This window comes from Prenolepis imparis, unplaced genomic scaffold, assembly GCF_030444845.1.
Source record: "Prenolepis imparis isolate NDT839.2.m4 unplaced genomic scaffold, iyPreImpa1.0 SCAF_8, whole genome shotgun sequence".
Classification (NCBI taxonomy): Eukaryota; Metazoa; Arthropoda; class Insecta; order Hymenoptera; family Formicidae; genus Prenolepis; species Prenolepis imparis.
In genome coordinates, this window is record NW_028141166.1 from 17,234,636 (window position 1) to 17,256,173 (window position 21,538).

Here is a 21,538-nt window from a genome sequence, read left to right on the forward strand (position 1 = left end):
TTCGTTATATTATTTTCGAAATATGAAGAACAACAGGTGGATGCAGTATACAATTTAGCACTATAATCATTTTTGTTGAGGAAAAACCGAATAAATAGATTTCATTATTTTATATTGTTAGCATATTCATTACATAAAGGTATATACGTGTAGAGCGTATCGCGTACCGGCTTTCGTAATATGTAATCTTAATGTAGCATTATCCGGCTTTTAAATGAATATTAAACGGCGCTGTTGGTCGAAAATGAAATAATAGAATGCGCTCGCTCGATTTAGCGCAAATAATATCGACGCGATAAGCAAGCCGCTTATGAAACTGATGAATCGATTCCACAATGAAAAATACGAACAAAAATCTGATCGACAGTTACGTAGAAAAAAGAGAATAGACATGTTTGGAATCCATTCTCTCCAATATCGATATTCAAAAAACAAATTATTTACATATTATTTAAAATTAATATATTCGATACTAATTTCGTTATATCAAAATAAATTTTATTACGTGCAGGATTATAAAATCATCTATTCTTTATTCTAGTTTAATTCGGATTATTTTTAACGAACATATTTCACACATTATTTTGAGGCACATTTCACATATTATTTTATGTATAAATGTGTATTTATTACTTTATATAAACACTGTAAAAAAGTACTTGGTTTGTTACGATTTTATTAATTAAAAGAATATATATTAGAAGAACATATATTTTCTTTATCATCTTATTATAATATACAGTCTGCCCGTTAATAATCGCCTCACCCATCGTGCAGAAATAAAGCGGGTTAAACCGAGTAAGAAAATCCTCCATTGTTTTGCCACCTTCGTAATAATTAATGAGAAATTAATTAAAAAAGATCGCCCAGTCTGCGCGAGTACAAGCGAGAAGAGACAGCCCAATGTTAGTCGATTATTAGGCGTGCGACGAAGCATTGGGATTAATAATCAAGTTTAATTATGTATTGCACCTAGCAACCGTGTAACAGTGGGGTGTCTCTTCTTATACTCGCGCGGATTAACTGATCTTTTTTTATTAATTTCTTCTTAATTATTATGATGATCGCAAAACGGACTTTCCTACTCGGTTTAATTCGCTTTATTTTGCGCATATGAGAAGTGTAGCGATTATTACCGGATTATTATATTCTGTATATATACACGCGAAATATTAAATTAAATTATACAAATATTTTAACGATTTAAATATTAGTTAAAGATTTAATAGTTTAAAGATTAATTATTATTTATTAGACGATTAATATATATAACGGAGGATTTATTCTTACATTTATTTACTTGACCCTACGATTCGATTATTTTACTGCGCATTCTCGATCCGAATTATGTACATACATATATCGATCATCAACAAGTTGATGAAGCGTCTCGCACTATTTCCCTGTGTCAGCGCGCAAACGATAAACATATAGCCACGGCATGTCAACAATAGCGCGCTAGACGATACCAAGACCAAACTACTTTGTTATTGATAGCTCGTTGCCGAAATATTTTACGTGCTAGTGAGGGTATTCATAGTCTGCGCGATACATTCCACAGTCTCGTCGTCATTCGCACAGCGAGACTCGAGCGAGAAGGTAAGAGCTCCGTATATAATATCGTGCAAATTGCAATCATTCCGTAATTATTATAATTAGCAGCCCGCGCGATCGATTATTTTACAATGTATAATTTAATATTCCGCGTATGTGTACGCACAGCACGCAAAATATTTCGGCAATGCATAGTGTCAAATATATTTCGTCCAAAGCTTTATCGTTTGACTTTTTTCGATGCTCTAAATATAATTCGGATTGAGAACGCGGAGTAAAAAAACAATCGGATCGAGTACATCAATAAATAAAAAGTTCCGTGATACATTAATCGTCTAACAATCTTGTACATACAACTTCAGAATCCGGATATAAGATCGGATATATCATCATTAATTCACTTTGGTCTGCTCGATAAGAATGGCTGAAAGTACGCTGAAGTATAATAATATACCGTCTAAAATAACTCGACAAATTACGCTACCCTTGCTTTCCTTGGCAACACGGTGGATCACGATGAATTCCGCGCTGCGTCCGAACTGCAGCTGCGCTCGATAATGACGTAACAAAATTTCTGCATAGGTCCGGTGCGCACGACGGGGGTCACGGTGCGTTGCACCCGCACACGCACACGCACCCGTACGCCCCTGCTACCGCGATGGCATTGTGATTGTGAGCGAGTATATGCTCGAAGCAATTTCCTATCTGCCTTCCTGTACCCCCTCTGTCTCCCTCCCCGTATGCCGCCATTTCTCCCGACCGTACCCCGTATACGGCCACCGATATCGTCCGTTCGTCCCGATCGGCTGTGTTTCGACTTAATTGCTTCTCCTGGGATATTATTATCGCCGCTACGAAAATGTACATATGGATCTTTGACCGACTAATAAATTTATTCCAAATCTCGTTAGAGCGAGGGTGAGATTATCAAGGAAAAAGAGAGAGAGACTGAAGCGCATTCTTTAAAGAAAAACAATATAGGTACATGGAAATAAAGATGGCATCAATGAATTTAAAATTATTGAAATTATGGTTTTTTTTTTTTATTTTTTTTACATGTAATATCTGTGTGTGGATGTATAATATTGTGTTCGCGTATCTTTGGATCTTTATTCTTTTACATTTGTAATAGCCGCAATTTTTTCTTTCTCTTTTTTGTAAAAATTAAAAATTCGCAATTATATTTTCAAAATTGTATAAAAACAGACCGTCAAATTCACAGTGCCAAAGTTAGATGATAAGAGCGTTGCTCCAGTTGCAAATTGCATTAGCGATTTGCAGACACAACTCGGTTTAGCGGGAAGGGGGAGTACCGCGAATATGGCGCGAAAGAGGGAAAGCGTGTTAACGCGCCATGGGGGGAACATTTTATCGATTTATCCATTATCCGTTGAGTGATCTAACACGACGTCCGTCCATTCGTTAGCGCTGCACAACCTTCGCGATTAATTCCGATATCTCGCCTGACAAAACCAGCTTCAATTAAAAGCTGTCGCTGGCGTTTTAGTTACGCCACGCGGTTGTCTGAAAATTCTGTTACACGTACCTGTTACATACAGTTACCAACTGTCCGCGTACACACGGTGTTGTTGAAAAGTTTCTAAACGGAAGAAATGTTAGGAAAAAGAGACCAACTAATTATCCTTTCCGTTATTCAGAAAAAAATATTTTTTTAAACCTCGTAGAAAGTACACAAACATCAGATATTTGTATTAATGAAAATAACTATCTATTAATTAAGATAAGAATTGCGACTTTTAGGATCTCTTCTTTTTTTCTGTAATTTTCAGAGAAAGAGAGAATTTTTTGGCTTTATCTATAGTCTATAATATAGAAGAAAATATCTTTTTTGTATGATTAATTCTTTTTTAATTTTGTTGCTTTTATTATCTTATAATTTCTGTTATTAATACGATTGACGAAGGGAACACTGTTTATTTTAATCTACCTCGTGTGCTTTATATGACCATTCGCTCTACAAATATTTTCCTTCCAATCTTAGAATTGTCAAAGTTTTGAAATATGTAAATTCACATATAATGAGAAAAATGATTATATATCGCCGTTGTAATTTAAAGCAATACGTGTTACAAAATCCGAGTTACAAAGTACCGCTCATAAAGCTGAATCTTTCATTTCTCGCACGCGTGTACGCCTAGTATATACATATATAAAGCGCGAAATGTTATTTCTTTCTCGCGTGTCGTCCGTAGTTTCGCGCGCCAGAATTAGATTAGCGATCGCGAACCGGGATGGGGGAGGGGGGGATCGTTATCGATACACACATTTGTGCACGCGTCGAAGCTAGGATCTATCAAGCGCAAATTAAGAATTTACAGGACGAGAGCCCGAGGCGTGAAATAATTTCATGCTCTATATTCGATGCACTGTTATACTAGATGTTACATCGCGCTATCAGTCGCGTCGCGCATATCTGAAAACAGCCGTGTGTTACATCGGTAATCGCATACAAAGCTCTGTCTCTCTTCTCTGTCTCTGTCTCTTTAGTCAACGGGCGATCGATAAACTAGGCGGACACAGAATCACGGAGTCCGCACTATTCTCGGAGCGTGTGCGTGAAACGAGCCACGCCATTTGGCACAACCGCGCGAAACCTAATGTCGCTCTTACGCCGCTCAATTCGATCTGCCAACACTATCCGGTGTAATTGTATGTAACAATGCAAGGAAGGGTTATTCGCAACCTTACCCCTATTCACAACTGGACGCCCCATTGAGCGGCAGTAAAAATGGAAATATCTGAATTACGGAGATTTTTTACGAGCTCCCGAAGGTTTTCAGACCTGTCGGGCTAAAAAATTTGTTCCCGTCTATATATGAATCAGAATTTGAGTTCTTTTTTTATGGAAGGTTGTTCATTTTTTAACCGTCACGCATATTCATTCAGCTAAAAAAGATTCGAATTCTTATCTTTTAGGGTTCGAAAGCTCATAAATAATTTCTTAAGGCGTTCGTTCTTTTTTTTCTATACATTCCATTGGGACAAAAATCACAAATCTTCTTTGACGAATAAAAAGAGAGGCCATATATCATATCAATATGTAGCAATATGTAGGATATTAAAAAAAATAATTCAGATTTTTTAAAACTCACAAACATAATATTTACTAAATTTGAATAAAAAAAGGAAGCTTAATTAATATACAGATGGAAAAAATGATTTTATAAAAATAATATTTAATTTTCGTAATAAAAGTGATTTGCTTGTTTTTATTAGTTGCACACAATGTGTAAACAAAGAGTATAAATTAATTGAATATTTTTAATATCCTTTACATGTTTGCTTTTTCAATAATTTTCATTGTACATCTCTGAAATGTGTGTGTGTATGTATGTATTGAACTTGGATGGAGGAAATTCGAATGTGTATAGGATACGTGCCGTGTATAAGACGCGTCGTAATTGAATTAGGAACTGTGAGATAGATGTGCGATAGATAAATACTGAGACGTTAACGGAGGAAGTGTTAGGATTGCGGATAAGTGCAAAATAAGGCAAAGGGGATTAAGAACGTCGAATTATCGGCACGTGCCGTAAAAAGTTAAATAAATCGGAATACGTTTTTCCACACTATATGTACATCCCTATAGAAGTCTTTAAATTTTTCTCAACCATTCTGTTGAAAAAAAAAAAAAATCCAGATTATCACATTTTTTACGTAATGAAAGAATAAGTAACGCTCTGTAAATTTATCCGCACACAAGTTATCTCGCATGTGTCAAGGATTAAAGGATACGTAAACGTGTATCTCGCGCGTCCCGTTAACTTCATTACATCTGTGTGTTTGTTCGTACTTGACAAAGGTACATTCATTAGAGAATTGCCACCATTAGAGAATTGTGCATTTACCAGAGACAGATAGTAAGTTTCTAAACTTTATATAAAGTCTGAAGCTAATAGTTTCAGGATTCTCAGCAGGAACGTCTACGTTGAATGTTAATAAGACAATTTCAATATACAATTTTAAATAATTAGTGAATTATTTCTCAAATAAAATTATTTTGACATTTCTATCAATATTTTAGATGACTGTATCAGAAAAAAGAAAAAAAGAGCAAGAAATTCTCCTATCTCAAAGTTATCTACCGATAACAACCTATCTATATAAAGAAAGGGAGCCCTAAAATAAAAAAAATATTTCTTTTATCTTTAATAACACTTGAAAAAAACAGCTTATAATATTTTATCGAGGCACTATAAATCAGTTTCTGGCACCTATCGCATTTTACATAAACAAACATGTTAAAATCTTGCAAAACTTTGGAGGCTTAGTTTTCTTTATCTGGAATTATGTGAGCATTGCGGATTTCGCGCAAAGTGATTCGTTAAATATAATTTATTTATTATTTAAAATAACATTGTACAAAAATACATACATATACAATGTAATTATCCGTGCTGGGTTTATCCTGTTTGCAGATTATCCACGCGCTATCGTAAATTACTAATGACTAATGATGAAGATGAGAAATAACGTGCTTGAATAAAATGATTCATTACCGAGTCCCAGAGGTAAACGAAAATCGCGAATTATTTACACGAATGTATTAAACGATCACTCATACTCGTAGATATTGTTGTGTATGTATTATGCATATCACGAATAAATTACAGTCGTACAGTAATGTTTGTGCCTCAATAAAGTACGGTATGTGCTCGGATTGCCCGTGTTTCTCGATTATCCATGCCAATCTCTCCTCCCTCCCCCACTCCAATTGTCCCGGATAATGAAGAGGGTATCATACATGTGTTTCTGTTCATATGTAAACAAATCATACTTTTATTACATCTACGTAGGTCTGATTAAAACGTTCGATGAAATTGAATGAAAAAGAAAATAGATATATAATCGAATCGCATTTCTGATTCATAAATATATCAGATCATTTCGATATTTACAGTTAATTATCTATCTTATTTCGTTTTTATTGAAATAATACGCATGCAAATTATTTACCAGCGAATAAACAATTTATTCTTCGACCTAAATTTAACGATTGTATTTTCTCCGCATTGACGGATTACAATATTTTATTTTTATTACATACAATTTAGTCAAATGGAGAGATAGATTCACATTGACACTGAATCACATCGAATTGTATACATTTTACAGAGATTTATATAGAAAAGCGCATACATACACGTTCAAATAAGTATTTTAATTATTTAAGGTTTAAGGTAAAAAACGAAGTACTCCAATGGGGGGGGGGGGAAAGAAATAAAGTAATAAGGTACTGTTTTTATATCAACAGTTGGGATCGGAGAAGAACGCTTACGATAAAATTATGTATATGAATTTTGAATTTATTTCTCTTTATCAGTTCTTATCGGTTCTTGTAGCAGTGTCCTATATTTTGACGAACCCAGGCAAGAAGTAAAATCCGCCCGATAAGAACATCGATGCAAATTTTCTCGTACAAACTCGTTCAGTAAAATTTTGAAAAAAGCACACGATACATTTTCCTGTGTATATATGTGTCTGTCTGCGTCTGCATGAATGTATACGCATACACATACCATATACGAGACAGGATGTCGGGTGAAGCTTTGTGGGAAATCCTCGTAGGACATAGAGGCGTTATCAGCGTACAGATAAACTCATTCGAAGCACAAGATCGTGAAAGGAAGAGCAGTATAGTGTATGATCATCCAAAGGAGACGGGAAGCGAAAGAAAAAAAAAAATCGCAAAATGCGACTTCATGTATAGCTTTATTATACCGAAATAGGTGTTCTTTCGGAGACGATAGGTGCGAGAAGCATAAGAAAGAAATAACTCGTTCGCGTTTACTGCTTTCGATAGTATAGGTACATACACGCAGCCACACATTTTCCGGCTCCATTCACTTTTCTCATTAAGCAAATCTCAAGGGGAGCCCGCAAGCTCGCTCGCGGATAGAACTTTCGGCTGATAAGCCGGCGATGAACACGCGGAAGCTGCGCCTCTCCTTTTGCCTCCGAGAGAGAGTCGCTTAATCTTTCTTCGTAAGTCCTCCACGCTCTCTTATACCCTTCCCTTCTCCCGCTCGTCTCTTCGTATTAACGCGTGCTTTTAAACGCCTTGGTCGTCTCGTTTCTACTCGGGAATCTCGATATTACGTAGGCACGCCGCGTTTACGTATGCCGCGACTTATAAATAAGAATGAACGTTTAGTATGCGTACGGTATAACGTCGCGGGGGATCGGCAATACACTTCTTCCATACATTGCTTATTCTCATCGATTCCGCTGTTCCCGATGTCGTCGAAATTCAGTATTCCAAGTCAATCTCTTTTTGCGCGCAGAAAACGGACGAGGTTGTAGTAGAGTGCGAAAACACAATACAATTTTTTCGAACGATTATATTATATAATTTAAGAAAAAAGTAATTTATATTTGTACTTATATTTAATACATTTTATATATACATAAGATATTTTCTATATAAGATAATTTTTTTATATATGATATTATTTTATATATACAAGAAAAACAGAGAAAGAGGAGAGTACATTATATATTTATGAATAAATTTTCGAGAGAATCAATTATCATTTCAGAATAAAAAATTCTATTTTAATATGTTATTTTACAGTAGAATTAAATCAAAATCTTTTTTTTATTTTCCAAATTACGATCTGCACGCAATTTCCGCAATAATGAGGCCATTATTTTTTCGCTTCCTCTAATTCCGGTGCTATGACTTTTCGGTGCATCGCGCGCGAAATTCCGCCCGCGAGGTTTGCGGTGAGCAACCCAACGACGACGCCTGGTATCGATTTCAATTTTACGGAACAGAGTGCATGGCGGACGCCGGGCTTCAATCGCGCCCGGGTCGATTTCAATCGAGTCGATTCGAATCATTGATTAAAACCGAGCATAGGCGCGCCGATCGGGACCGACCAACCGGAGAAAGAAGCGCAGACAGATGTAGCGATGTGGATTCGAATGTATCTCGGCGAGAGCCAACTATCTCTCGTCAATGAGATAAAGTTCAGATGGATTAAAGAAAGAGCCATCGCGCGCCACCATCGGCGAGAGGGGCGAGGGGTGAAGGAAAGATAATAGGGGAAAGGGAGAGGATGATGCAGGAATCCGACTCGCGAATGCGTTTATCTCGATCCGCCGAGGTCGCGTTACATGTTCGCCGCTGAGAAGCATTTCATCAACGTCATTCGCCCCCAGCCCTCCTCCTCTTCCTCCATCCACCCTGTCGTGTTCTCTCTCCCTCGGTCCCTCTCCTACAACCATTCCCCTTTCGCCTTTTGTTCCATTCCTTCTCCCGTTTGCTCGTTATCTCCGCTTTCACCCTTCCGCTTTTCGTCTCTCGCGTCTGTGTGTCTGTTTTGCGTCTTCACTCTCTCTTTCTCTTTGTTTTATCTTTCTTTCTTTCTTTGTGGGAGAACCATCGCTATGCGATTTTGTTTTTTCTCTCTTGTTGATCTCTTTTTATTTCTTTCCACGACTACGTGCGGAGCGCGAATATTTCCTCGCCTTTACTCACCAGATTCTGTATCGGATGTGTTTCGTTTAAACGAGAAACGGTAGATAGGTGTACGTAGAGATGACTTTGTTGTCTGACGACAATTCCATCGTCATCCCGAAAACGAACATCTCTCTCGCGTATCCTGCGGTGCAGGACAAGCGTATGCCACTTCTCGGGTTTTCGAGTATTACAAATGATATCCATCGATTTTTGTATAATTGGCGACAAGTAAGGAACACAGAAAAATGATCCCTCTTAAATCATGCTTTTAAATTACTGTGACCAAAGAAAACAGAGTTGAACTCGGTTGAATATGATAATGTGACACACTGTGCGAATTATTAATTATGACGAATAGAAAAATCTTCGAATATTTTTTATGATGACTAATTCTTTCTTATATTTTTCTATTTCCCTCATTTTTCAGTCTCACTTGTCAATTAAACTTTATAATTTTTTATTTAAAATTTGATGTGAAGATATATGTATAATATTGAAAATTGAAAAAACTGCGATAAACAATGATATCTCTCGATATTTTCTTTGCAAAAATTAGCTTCAAATTGATCGTAAAATTTACAATTAAAAAGTCATCCAGTGATTTTCAGATATTCCATACACGTCCGAAATATACTTGTTTCGCATCTCGGGTCATGTGCGATACGATCTTGCAAATTGCCGTACTTTTTTCGGAAGTCGGTAAAAGAAATTTATTTTTGCCGCTGAATGCGCAACCCCTTTTTTTCGCGATCTATGCCAGAGATAAGCCCGAATTCACACGAGTTCCTCTTGTCTAACAGGAAGATCGCATTCAGTGTGGGTATGAGATGAGAGTAGGGCAACCGCATTTAGCACTAAATGGGCAGTGAGAATGTCGATTGATGAAGCTTTCGCATTATGACGTTTTTTCGCACGGGCAAGACTGAAAGAATTGTTCAAAAGTTGATGACACTTGTGTCAATTTTCCTATTCATGCACACGTTATTCTTCATTTACTAACCGAAGGAAGTAAGCGAATCGAAATTACATGCATTGCAGAATTTTAGCACAATGGGATTTCCTACAAAAGAGAGAAAGAGAGAGAGAGAGAGAATAAATATAATTATCTACAGTAATTAATATAACATTAATTTACATTAAGTTAATATAATATGTAAACCTTATACATTATAGCAATTGTTTAAGTGAGCATGTAATCTCGATGCAGATTCAAAATAAAAAATATTATTTATTAAAAAAAAAAAATTTTTGTTTCTATTTTCATGATAAAAATTAAACATCAATTTTTAGAAAACTTATGTTTAAAAAACATCAATGCTTCTGTGTATTTTCGGTTCCGATCGGGTAATATCGACCGTGAATGAGCATTGAATATAATAAGATGTCATCTGTCATCTCGAATCGCAATCGCCGACTTACGATTGGACGATCCAATATGCAATAGTCATATCGAAAATATTTCGCGAGACATAAAATGCATAATCGCGTTTGATGCTGTTGACGCATTGCATACATAGTTTCAGTTTTCTTATCTTCTATTATATATATATATATATATATATATATATATATATATATATATATATATAAATAATTGCTTCAGTAAAATAACGAAAGTTATCTTTGATATGCCTATCGATCCTAAAACACTTGCTTAGTATTCATAATTTAATCGTTATTAAATATTATTATATCTATAAACCGAAATAACGAAATGAAAATCATATAATTTTTAGTGCTAAAAATAATTTCAAAATTAAATCTCGTGTATATATTTTGTTACGCAAGATAATTGAGAAAATGCATCGTGTAATTTCTTTCAGTATTAAATAGTATTATACCCACATTAATGCGAACATTTTCATTATGCAGCATTATGTGCTGAAATTAATATTTTCTTACATCGTGATTATGTAAACATGCATATTTTTTAGATAAATTTCTTTTTTCATTTTTTTTTTTCAATTTTTTTTATCTCATTTTTATTAAGTAAAGCGCGCAGTTTAAACTTATAAATGTTCATTACACGTTCGTAGCTTTAATCCCAAACAATGCGTGTTTCACAACGACCAACATTCGCGGGTTAAAGCCAAGAGCGTTTTCACGCGACATTCGGTGACTCTTTGGAAACGAGTCACATAGGGATTAACTCCTATTTCTCGTTCGTACACTCTCCATTCCTCTTTTCGGAAGCACCGCTCGCAAACGTTTAATTACCCCAAGCAGTACTGTATTTAAAAAAGGTCGAGCGGACATCGAATGAGCTTGTTGACTACTCTTGTGAACGGCTTTATCACGTCCGCGTAAACCGATGTTCCAAAGTGATTGCCGGCGCGCGCGTGTATTTCATTCCCGATACAAATACAATCGGTGATCCTTTCTCGATCGTTTCCTAAAAGCATGAGATTACCTACGCGCGTATGTATAATACTATATCGATCCTCTCAGTTTACTTTGTGCGAAAAGTTCATTGATATCGGATAGCAGAAATAAAACCGCGTACGAATTCTATATGTGCATTGATTACATTTAGTGTGTTTATAATAATTAAAAAGAAATGTTTCTATATTTTATATTCGAAATTTAAATCATAGGTTTGAGCTATTGAAAAAGTTGGAAATAGATTACAACACACGATAATTTTACAACGATAAAAGATGAGTGGTTAATGATTATGTGAAACCCATTAAAAAATTATTACAAACAATTGATTTCATATTTCATTGGAAATAATGGGTGTGTGAAGTTGGAACCCCTATGTTATGCTATCATAGTTCTGTTAAGAGTTCTGAGTTATTTAACCATAGGACCATTAAAATTAGAAGGACCATTTAAATTAGAACCATAGGAAGATTCGAGTTCTTGATAATTTTTAGAAATAGTTCCGGTCATTGCGATAACGAAAATCAGTTTCAAAAAATGGGGGTGCCAACTTCACATTTTTTTACACATCGAGTTGCAATAGTTTTTTTAGCAGAGTTTTAAGGTTCTTTTAAATAGTTATATAGTTCCTGATTATTTTTTGAAAGAGTTCTGCAATTTTTATCTAAAAATTGCAAAACTCTTTCAAAAAATAATCAGGAACTATGTAACTATTAAACAATTTAAATTTACTCACGTCACGGTTGCTCCTTTGTTGCCCGATGCCTCCCCGGGCCTCCTTCTCGTAGACGTTTCGAAACACTTGCACTCGCGTTATTTTTTTTCGTTCGCGACGCCCGGGTTTTAGCTATCACAATCTTCGACGCGTTTCGATAAAGCGCGAGACTCGCGAGAGCTTATTCGCGCGCGAATAAGCCCTCGCGAGTCTCGCGTTTTACCGAAACGCGTCGAAGATTGTGATAGCTAAAACCCGGGCGTCGCCGCGCGTCGCGAACGAAAAAAAATAACGCGAGTGCAAGTGTTTCGAAACTTGTACGAGAAGGAGGCCCGGGAAGGCATATCGGGCAACAAAGGAGCAACCGTGAGGTGAGTAAATTTAAATTGTTTAATAGTTACATAGTTCCTGATTATTTTTTGAAAGAGTTTTGCAATTTTTATAGAGATAGAAAAACATACTTTCAATATTGAAGATACGTTTTTTTATCTAAAAATTGCAGAACTCTTTAAAAAAATAATCAGGAACTATATATAACTATTTAAAAGAACCTTAATTGGAACCAGTGTTGCCAACTATTCATTATTGAAAAGCGCCAAAATCATTTTTTTAAATCGCCTAAATCGCCCAATCCCTTACGAATATGAAACTTGATGTTCACGATCCATATCATGCAGTAAATTTAAAATTAAACCACACAATTTGAACTATATTAACTGAAGTGCTTCTAATGTATTACTCAAAATAATTTTGAAAATTTTGTTTATATTTGTATATTGTATTTTTTAGTTTAAACTTAATAAAGATGTTATTTTCATTAAATGGTGCACGCAAAAGGTCACAAGTAATATTAAGGTATAAAGTCGCAATCTGTCTCAACTGTTGATTTTTAAAATAAGTATTCACTTAATTTGAATAACTTTAAAGAAAAATCAAGATAAAAATTATACTTTTATAAATTTTATTGCACGTGAAATACAAAATGTGTGTTACACATAAGAAAGCTATAACAAAAACATAAACTCTTTTGCTACTTTAAAATAAATTAAATCACAAATGCCATATCACAAAAAAGCTTTCCAAATAAATAAGTCATTACAATGTCATTACGAAAACATATTATAAATTACATGTAAGATTTCATTTGTTTGTTTATCACAATCATTTTCATTATATGTTTGTTTGTGATCATACATATTAACATTAAATCTATTGCACATGTCTTTTGTAGGAACCAAATCTTTGCAACATATATTTTTGACATAAAAGTAATATTTAATTCTAAGTATACTGTCTAAAAGATAAATTAATTTTATTTCGTATTTTCGATTTTATAATATTCATAGTAGAAAAAACTTTTTCCACGTAAGCGTTACTAATTGGAAGACTGAGAACTGACAATGCAAATCTATTTAGTTCGAAAAAAACTAACTCACCTCCAGAATTTTTGTAATTCATAAGTTGTATCCAGAATTTCTCAGAATCGTGTAGTGCATTTATGTTAAGAAGTATGTTAATCAAATTATTATATTGCCTTTCCAAAATATTCAAATCTGTAGTAGTATCTAGTAATTCTAATGGTAAAGATTCAAAATTAACTCTTTTAATTCTGTTCATACATTGATCTATACTGAAATATTTTACAGAGACAAAGAGTTTGAGATTTTCAGGAATGCTCTGTACCATTTCTGTGCAGAGCACTTTTATAAAACCTTGTACTTAAATTTTTACATCTATCAATTTTGTTTCTTCTATAGGATAATCTGTAATAGCTTGCCTGTAACTGTACCCAAAATCTAAGTGTTCAACATTTATATAGGCTAGACTGTTTTGCAAAATGACTTAAATCTTTTTTAAATTCTTGTCGGACATATTTTGTAATTCCTGCATGAAAATTGGTTTTATAATAAATGTCATACAATTAATAAGTAATTCATACAAATCAGAATAGATTTTGAAAATATCAATATTATTTCTCTGAAATAATATATTGATATTATTGACTTGAAGAATAATAGAATGAACTGTTGTTAGGTATACAAAGTTAACATTATCATGAAGCATATTATGTAAAACTTTGGCCATGTATGACTGTTCTGAATTAATAATTACATCAAAATATCCTTTTAGTTCTATCCACTGTTCTAATATAATTTGAATAACGTTTGCGCGAGCCAACCACCGAGTCTGAGAAAACTGTATAAACTTATGCATTTTTTTATTTTCATTTGTGTCAATGAGATGAAAAATTTGTTTATACTCTGATCTTCTTAATGGACTTTTACTAAACCAATTATATACTTCTGTACACAAAAAATTTAAGCATGAAGGCAACAGTTGAGCAGCTTTGCATGTGCAGAGGTGTAATGAGTGAGCCATGCACTTGACTAGTTGTATTCGAGGGCATTCTTTTTTCAAGAGAGTAAACACAGAATGGTTTTTACCACATAAATTATTGGCCCCATCAGTTCCTAACCCAATCAAATTTTTTTTATTTAACCCTAGCTGCAATAAGAATTCTAAAATAAATTGAACCAACACTTCGGCTGTTGCTCGAGTAATTTCGATCAAAGTATTGAATTACAATACGATTTAGACAGGTACTGTAGTATCTTATACATAAACATAAATACTTCATTACAGCTATATCAGTTGATACATCTATCAATAGTGAGTATGTATTATCTCCTATATCTTGCACAAGTTCATTTTTTAAACTTTCAACAATAACATTTTTTATGATCATTGTACATTTGGTTCGATGCAGTCTTATATTGTCAACATAATTTCGACTCGACCTTTCATTTGATGATAATTGTTTTACAAGATCAGTCAAATGATCACAACTGTTAATACTTGAGTGCGCTGCAATGAAAGCTGCTATTTTAATTTCAAACTCTTTTCTCTTGTTATTGATTACAGTAACATTTGTGAAAGTCTGTTGTTTGTTGTTAATGGAATTTAATTTCTTAAAATTTTCTTTATGCAACGATCGCTCTGAGTGTCGTTCAAGATCAGTTTTATGTGCTCGTAATGTAGACTTACATACTTTACAGTAAGTTTGTACTGGATCTTCGGCACATGGTTGAAGCCATCCTACAAAGACATAAGACATGAATAAAAATAAATTATTTGTCTACATATAATCAATGATCATCTTACCTTTAAATTTTGGAAAACTTTCCCATTCTTTTCTATATCTTTTCTTATATTGTGCGTGTTTTCCCATTTTTAAACAATAAAGTAATCGTTGATTGTATTATTTGATAGTTCACAGACCTGTATCTAACAATAAAAGTCATATTTCATAATTTAAGTTATAATTTGTAACAGACCTAAGCAATCCGACAAAAGTCATACTTCATATAATTTAAGTTCATAATTTAAATTTGTAAAGTTCTTACCTTGAATGTTATGTTTAAAACATCAGATTGGTTGTTAGGTTAGATTCCATCACACCTAACCACGTGTGTAATATTGCTTACTGTAATGCTGGCCAAGTATACATAAGCGTTAAGAATCGCCTAAACCGCAAAATTGCCCCAACAATATCGCCTAAATTGGACGCCTGTCGCAAAATGAAAATTTAGAACGCAAAGTTGATTTTCATATCGCCTAAATTGCGATTAATCGCCTAAGTTGGCAACACTGATTGGAACTCGATGTGTAAAAAAATGTGAAGTTGACACCTCTTTTTTGGAAACTGATTTTTGGAAACTGATTTTCGTTATCGTAATGACCGGAACTATTTCTAAAAATTATCAAGAACTCTTCCTATGGTTCTAAATAACTCAGAACTATGATAGCATGACATAGGGGTGCCAACTTCACACACCCGGAAATAATTTAATGTGTTGAACAAATGATAATATATTTCATTCTTATTATTTTCACATTTCATATGTTTATATTATATACTCGTTTTTGTTAATGCATTGAAATTTGATAAAGTCAACTTTCTCAAAATTTCCTCATGATTGATGCCCTATCAGAAGCTAAATAAAAAAGATGATTATTATTAATATCAAAAAATGAACCACAATAGAATCTTTGTTACATGCAAAATGAAAAATTAAAAGTATTTCTGCTTGCATATCAGAATATACCTTCTTTAATCTTCTATATCTCGATTAAAACTTTATCCCGAAATCATCTCCTACATTCTTATTTTTAATTTACGTCTTATTCGTATTACTTATTATTATATACGCAATTGCTTTTAAACTGGAAAAATCATGGAAACAATCCCGCATTCTATCAAATTTTTACACGTGCTCGAGTATAATATTGTATTACATTTTCAATTTTTCCTAAAACGATTCCACTCTTCCATAATCGTTTGCAAATCCACATTTTCCGATTACATTCAAAGAAATAGAGACAGAGAGAGAGAAAGAGAGAAAAAAAGAGTTGCAGCCAGTTTTCATACAGCTCAAACTATTGCACGCTCAGCAATTCTTTTTTATTCCATTTCTTTGCGAGAAAGTCTTTGTTACAGAGAGACTCGAAATATCTACGTATTTCTCTCTTAAATTTGAATATATGATTGTATTACAAATTTCCACACTGGTATATAAAACTGTAGAAAAATAAAATCTTTACCTTTATGCAATTACTATTATTGGTCATCTTTTTTTTAAACACAATCATACATGTTTACACAAAAATAAATAATAAATAGAGATCATTCATTTTTCGTTTCTCTTATACGCTAATTAAAAATATTTTATTTCATAACGTAAAAATTCTACTGTAATATATAGAGAAACGCGTATATTTGAAAATATATATTGGTAAAAAACAATATCTCGTTAGAATCAAGTTTTGTAGGTACAGTTATGGCTTTAAACTTCTTTAAATATATTTCTTCATTATAACGCTTCATTAAAACAGTTTTAGATTTTTTTCCTTACATTTTTCTTCATTATAACAGTTTACATCGGTTATATATAACTTAAAAATGCTTTAAATCTCTCTACATTGTTTCACCAGAATAGTAGAGATTTCACACTTGTAGAAAAAAATTTTAAAAATTTCAGAGATTGAAAAAGTTCGCTTTTTTTTTCAAAACCCTGATATTTAGATATACCAATTTTAGCGAATCATCCCTCGTGCATTCATCGATTGCCTTCCCTCTGCATTGGTGATGCAGTCTCTCTCTCTTTTTCTCTCTCTCTCTCTCTCCACGAGATCCAGCGTTATCGCAAACGATACATATACACGACGTGTTCTCGTTGCGCGACCGCCGTACTGGCCAAAAAAAAGGTGCTCAAATAGAGAAGCGCGGGAAAGGAAAAAACGCGGAGAGGGAAAGAGACAAAAATCGAGGCTGGACCACCGGCGGAACGAGCACCGCGAGTATAGCACCTACCTGCAGCGGTCACCACGTACGAATCCGAATGGGGGGTAGGGAGAGAGAGAGAAAAAAAACATATATCGCGTTTTCCTCTTTTTGGGCGACGCACTCGAAAACGCAATGTTTCTCGCTCCGGCGAGTTTTCCAGCTCGTCCGTTTGCCTAGCAAACGACGTGAATAATGCCTCGGAATGAAAGCTCGCTATCGCCAGAACGCGGCCGGCCACCTTTATCTTCGTTTCTTCCTACGCTCCGATCCATCTTTTACCGTCTCCCCCTTCTCTTTTTCTCTCCTCTTCTCTATCTCTCTTGCTCTTTCCACTTCGTTCTCCGATCTTTTGCCGTCTCTCTTCCAAACCGAATCTCCTGGGCGTCGGCGACGGCAGCAGCAGCGGAATCGAACGAAGAAGAAGGCTGCCTTGCCCCCCTTTCTCGTCTAGACTTGGTAATCCACCCGGTCATTATCTAAAACGTTCCGAGCGAAGCTACTAAATACCATCGGTATCTTTCTCGGTGGCCTTCATCCCTCCACTCTTCGATGCTTCGCTTCCTTTGTCGCCGCCCGCCGTTTCCATTCTACTTTGGTATTCCTTTTTCGCGGGAGGAAAAGATGCAATCATATACTGCCGCGATATTTACTTGTTCTCGGAGGCAAAGTAATGCGCGAAATGGAACGAAAGATTGGCGACGCAAAACTTTTCTTAATTTCAGATTCTATAAAGTCGTGGATATTCTTTCTCGCGCGATCAAACGAGGATGATATCATATTGTAGCGATTTTTATGAATCTGTGTCATAATAAGTGAAAATCAATGAGAACTAGTTAGAAAAAAAAGTAAGATATAATATCGAGATAATAATTTATATTATTTATAAATATATAATTCGTGTAAAATATGATCGCAGGATGAGCGAATTTTAATCTCGAACGAGGTGAAAAATTATTTCTTTATAAAGTATCGAAAAAAGAACGCACGAATCATTAGATCGCCGCGATTTCTAATTTCTTCACAATCTTAATGAATATCCATGTGTCCTGTTACTTATCATTATAAAGTCGTAAAATTCCAAACCTACCATCCATAACGTACAGCGTCATTTCTTTATTAGAACCTACCGATCGGTAAACGTTATCCAAAATTTGACCATGGTCGTCGAGACTAATGATAGCTGGGGATAATGGTGCCTGTGCAAGCAAGAAGAAGCGAGACGGAGAGGGAAAGAGGAAGAGAAACGGATGACAGAAACGCCAAGCCAAGGATAGAGGGAATTGCTCTCTGCCGAGGGTTGGCATTCCATCCAGGTGTCTATTTCGAGAGAATGACCGGGGACCCGTTTTCGGGTGTCGTGTCCGCCTCTATTTCGCCCTTCTCTCGCCGCCCTTGCTTGCGCTTTTGTCCATTGGAATCACGCCAGTTATCGCCGGAGAGACGCATCCCACCTCGATCTCCTTCGCCGTCGGCGATACGTCACTCCCGTCCCCTCGAACATTTTCCCGTTCGATAATACCGAGATTCCTCCCGCGCTCGCCCTCGACAGAGGGCTGTATTTCCCACTCGAAGTGTCCAAGATTTCAGACCCCCGACCGGAATCGCCATTCCTTCTCGCAAAAACGGAGTAATGCGGAGTAATAATTTTCGAATATCCTGTATATATACTTTACTTTCGCACTTCCTTACGGTATCTCACCATCCGACATCTTTGGGAGAAAGACTGAAAATCTCCACTCTCGTGTAATGAAATAGCGCCTGATTCTCTTTGATGACGACTCTCTCCGTTGTTCTATACACGTCTGTATCGCCTCAAGTAATCCTTCCCCTTTAACCACCATGCAGCTTTGATGACGGAGAAACCATCGTTTTTTATCTCGTTATGATGGCGAGGATAAGTTTTTTTTTCAAGGCTTCTAATGACGGATAAAGATTATTCAGATAAAGGAACATAAAAGAGAAAAGTAAATTGAGAAAAGGGAGATAAGAGTTTATATAAAATATAAATATTTTAAAAATTACAATACTATGTTGAAGAGTTCTGAATTCTTTGCTCAATTGAGAGTTGCTTTTTATTAAGTAAAGTTTTGATATAATGTTATATTTTTTTCTAGCATTCTTTCGAATTCAACATTAAATATCCTTGTAGAGGAAACTCATTCAAGTTTAAAAATTCTGTTAAAGTAAATTTTGTAACATAATTTAATTTAATTTTCCAACGTACGTTTTGTTACGGAATTGTAAATTGTTCGAGAACGCACATTAAATTCGATGTTCAATAATTAACAACTTTAAAACAATAATTTGTTATTTTGCATACAAAAGCTTAAAAATATTAGATATAAAATAATTATGTGAAGGTGATAATTAATGATAAAATAATCAGAGTAGGAAAAAAATAATTTTAAATATGAGAGAAAGACTTAAATAACAATATTTTTCTATTATGAACGATTTTCTATTTATGACCGATAAAATGTCATTTTTGTGTCGCAAAAGTTGTGCTGTGCGTGACCAATAAAAGTAGGTGTGTTCTCCAGACAGTGACCAATTTTCGTCCGAAAAAAAATGATAGTTCGTTCGAGTCCGGTCCCCGGAGAAAGATCGTTATTCAAAATCGTCTAGTGTCGAAAACTGCCCACTTTCTTCGCTACCTAAATGCTTTTCACTCTCAGCGGGTATCATTTTTCGGTACAATGGGAGTCGTATGACCTTATTTCGGAAGAAAATAACTTCATTTTTTATGTTTTATTCGTTACGCGACAACGTTCTTGCGCCACAGGGATTTAAAAGACCTCGTGTGGTCCCCGCTGAGGGTTGAAAATCGTGAAATTAGGCACTAGAGCGGACATCCGTACCCGTATAGGGCGAGTAGAGCATCAAAATTCTGCCTGCATGCAATATCATAGCAGTCGTCGCGGCATCTTCAGCGTGGTAAAAACCTCGTCCCGACGAAAGAGGCAAAGGACTGAGGGCGCAACAGCGGTAGAACGGAGTGTGTGCGGCAGTCATCTTAATTACCTAATTTTTTCGACGGAGTATTAAAGCGCGCGCGCGAGTTTCGAAGGCGATTACTAAAGAAAGTATACGACGAACTCGTCGGGCCTGAAAATGCGGTTTGAAATTTTTGCCCATTTATGAACACGGTCGAAACCGCTGCTGCTAGCCATTTTTTGTCTCTATTCGATTCTACATAGAGGGAGGAGAGCGCGAAAGAGGGTAAGATAAGATAATATTAACTCGATATGTTAAAATCTGGTTCACTCTAACGTGCGCTTAAACGGAGATTCCGATTTATATCAATAAGTGACAGAAATAATTAAAGGAATCGACGAAATTTGTGTAATTGCTTGCTTCCGGTAAAATGCGGGTAAATCGAGATGATTGAAAATAATCCCGAATACGCGCGCGTTGATTATACTCGAAATCGAATTCGATGCAGAGAGGAGATCCGAACCAAATATCGGATATCCGAAAATTTTGATCGACGGAAACTTTACACATAATTCTGCGATTACAAACACACGCCATTAACAGTCGCTTTGATATCTGGTATTTTGAAACGCCCGATGCAACTTCTTAGCGAAAAGAACTTTTTCTCCTTTCCTCTTTTATCTTCTCCACTTCTTTGATTTTAGACAGGATAGCTTACCTCGCTTTGTACATGCTTTTTTCTCGTTTTTCTTAAAACCGCGCAAAGTTTATCCCGCAAAGTACCCTGTCATACGAATTTTTATTTTTCCGGAAACCCACGCGAGAGAGATCGATCGTGCCAAATTTCCGTCTGGCGCATAAAAATTTACGCGCTGGAGTAGTTGGAATGTCGATTCTGCCTCGACACATCGACGTATTTGTTCGATAACATACACGCTGCCTCTCCATTTATTCTTTCTCTTTTTCGCTCTTCGTTTCTTTTGCCCTTTCATGTCGACTACTATTCTGTTTTCGATGAAAAGCTCGGGCCAGTTCGGGCGTAAGCGATGGCGAGTATTCAAAAGTGTATTGCAAAAATTGCGTCGATAGAGAGGCAAATCGCGTTCGTGCAAGTGGCTTCAAA

General features: G+C 35.4%; 1 protein-coding gene and 1 long non-coding RNA gene across 2 annotated transcripts in view; both read left to right on the top strand.

Annotated features, from left to right (window-relative positions):
- LOC145939980 (uncharacterized) overlaps positions 1–21,538 on the top strand; it is a 131,360-nt gene that overhangs the window by 72,866 nt on the left and 36,956 nt on the right. The window lies entirely within an intron of this gene.
- LOC145939684 (uncharacterized) lies at positions 1,437–6,362 on the top strand. Its single transcript, XR_014425873.1, has 3 exons — positions 1,437–1,599; positions 2,137–2,535; positions 5,600–6,362. It is a non-coding gene; the product is annotated as an uncharacterized LOC145939684 (long non-coding RNA).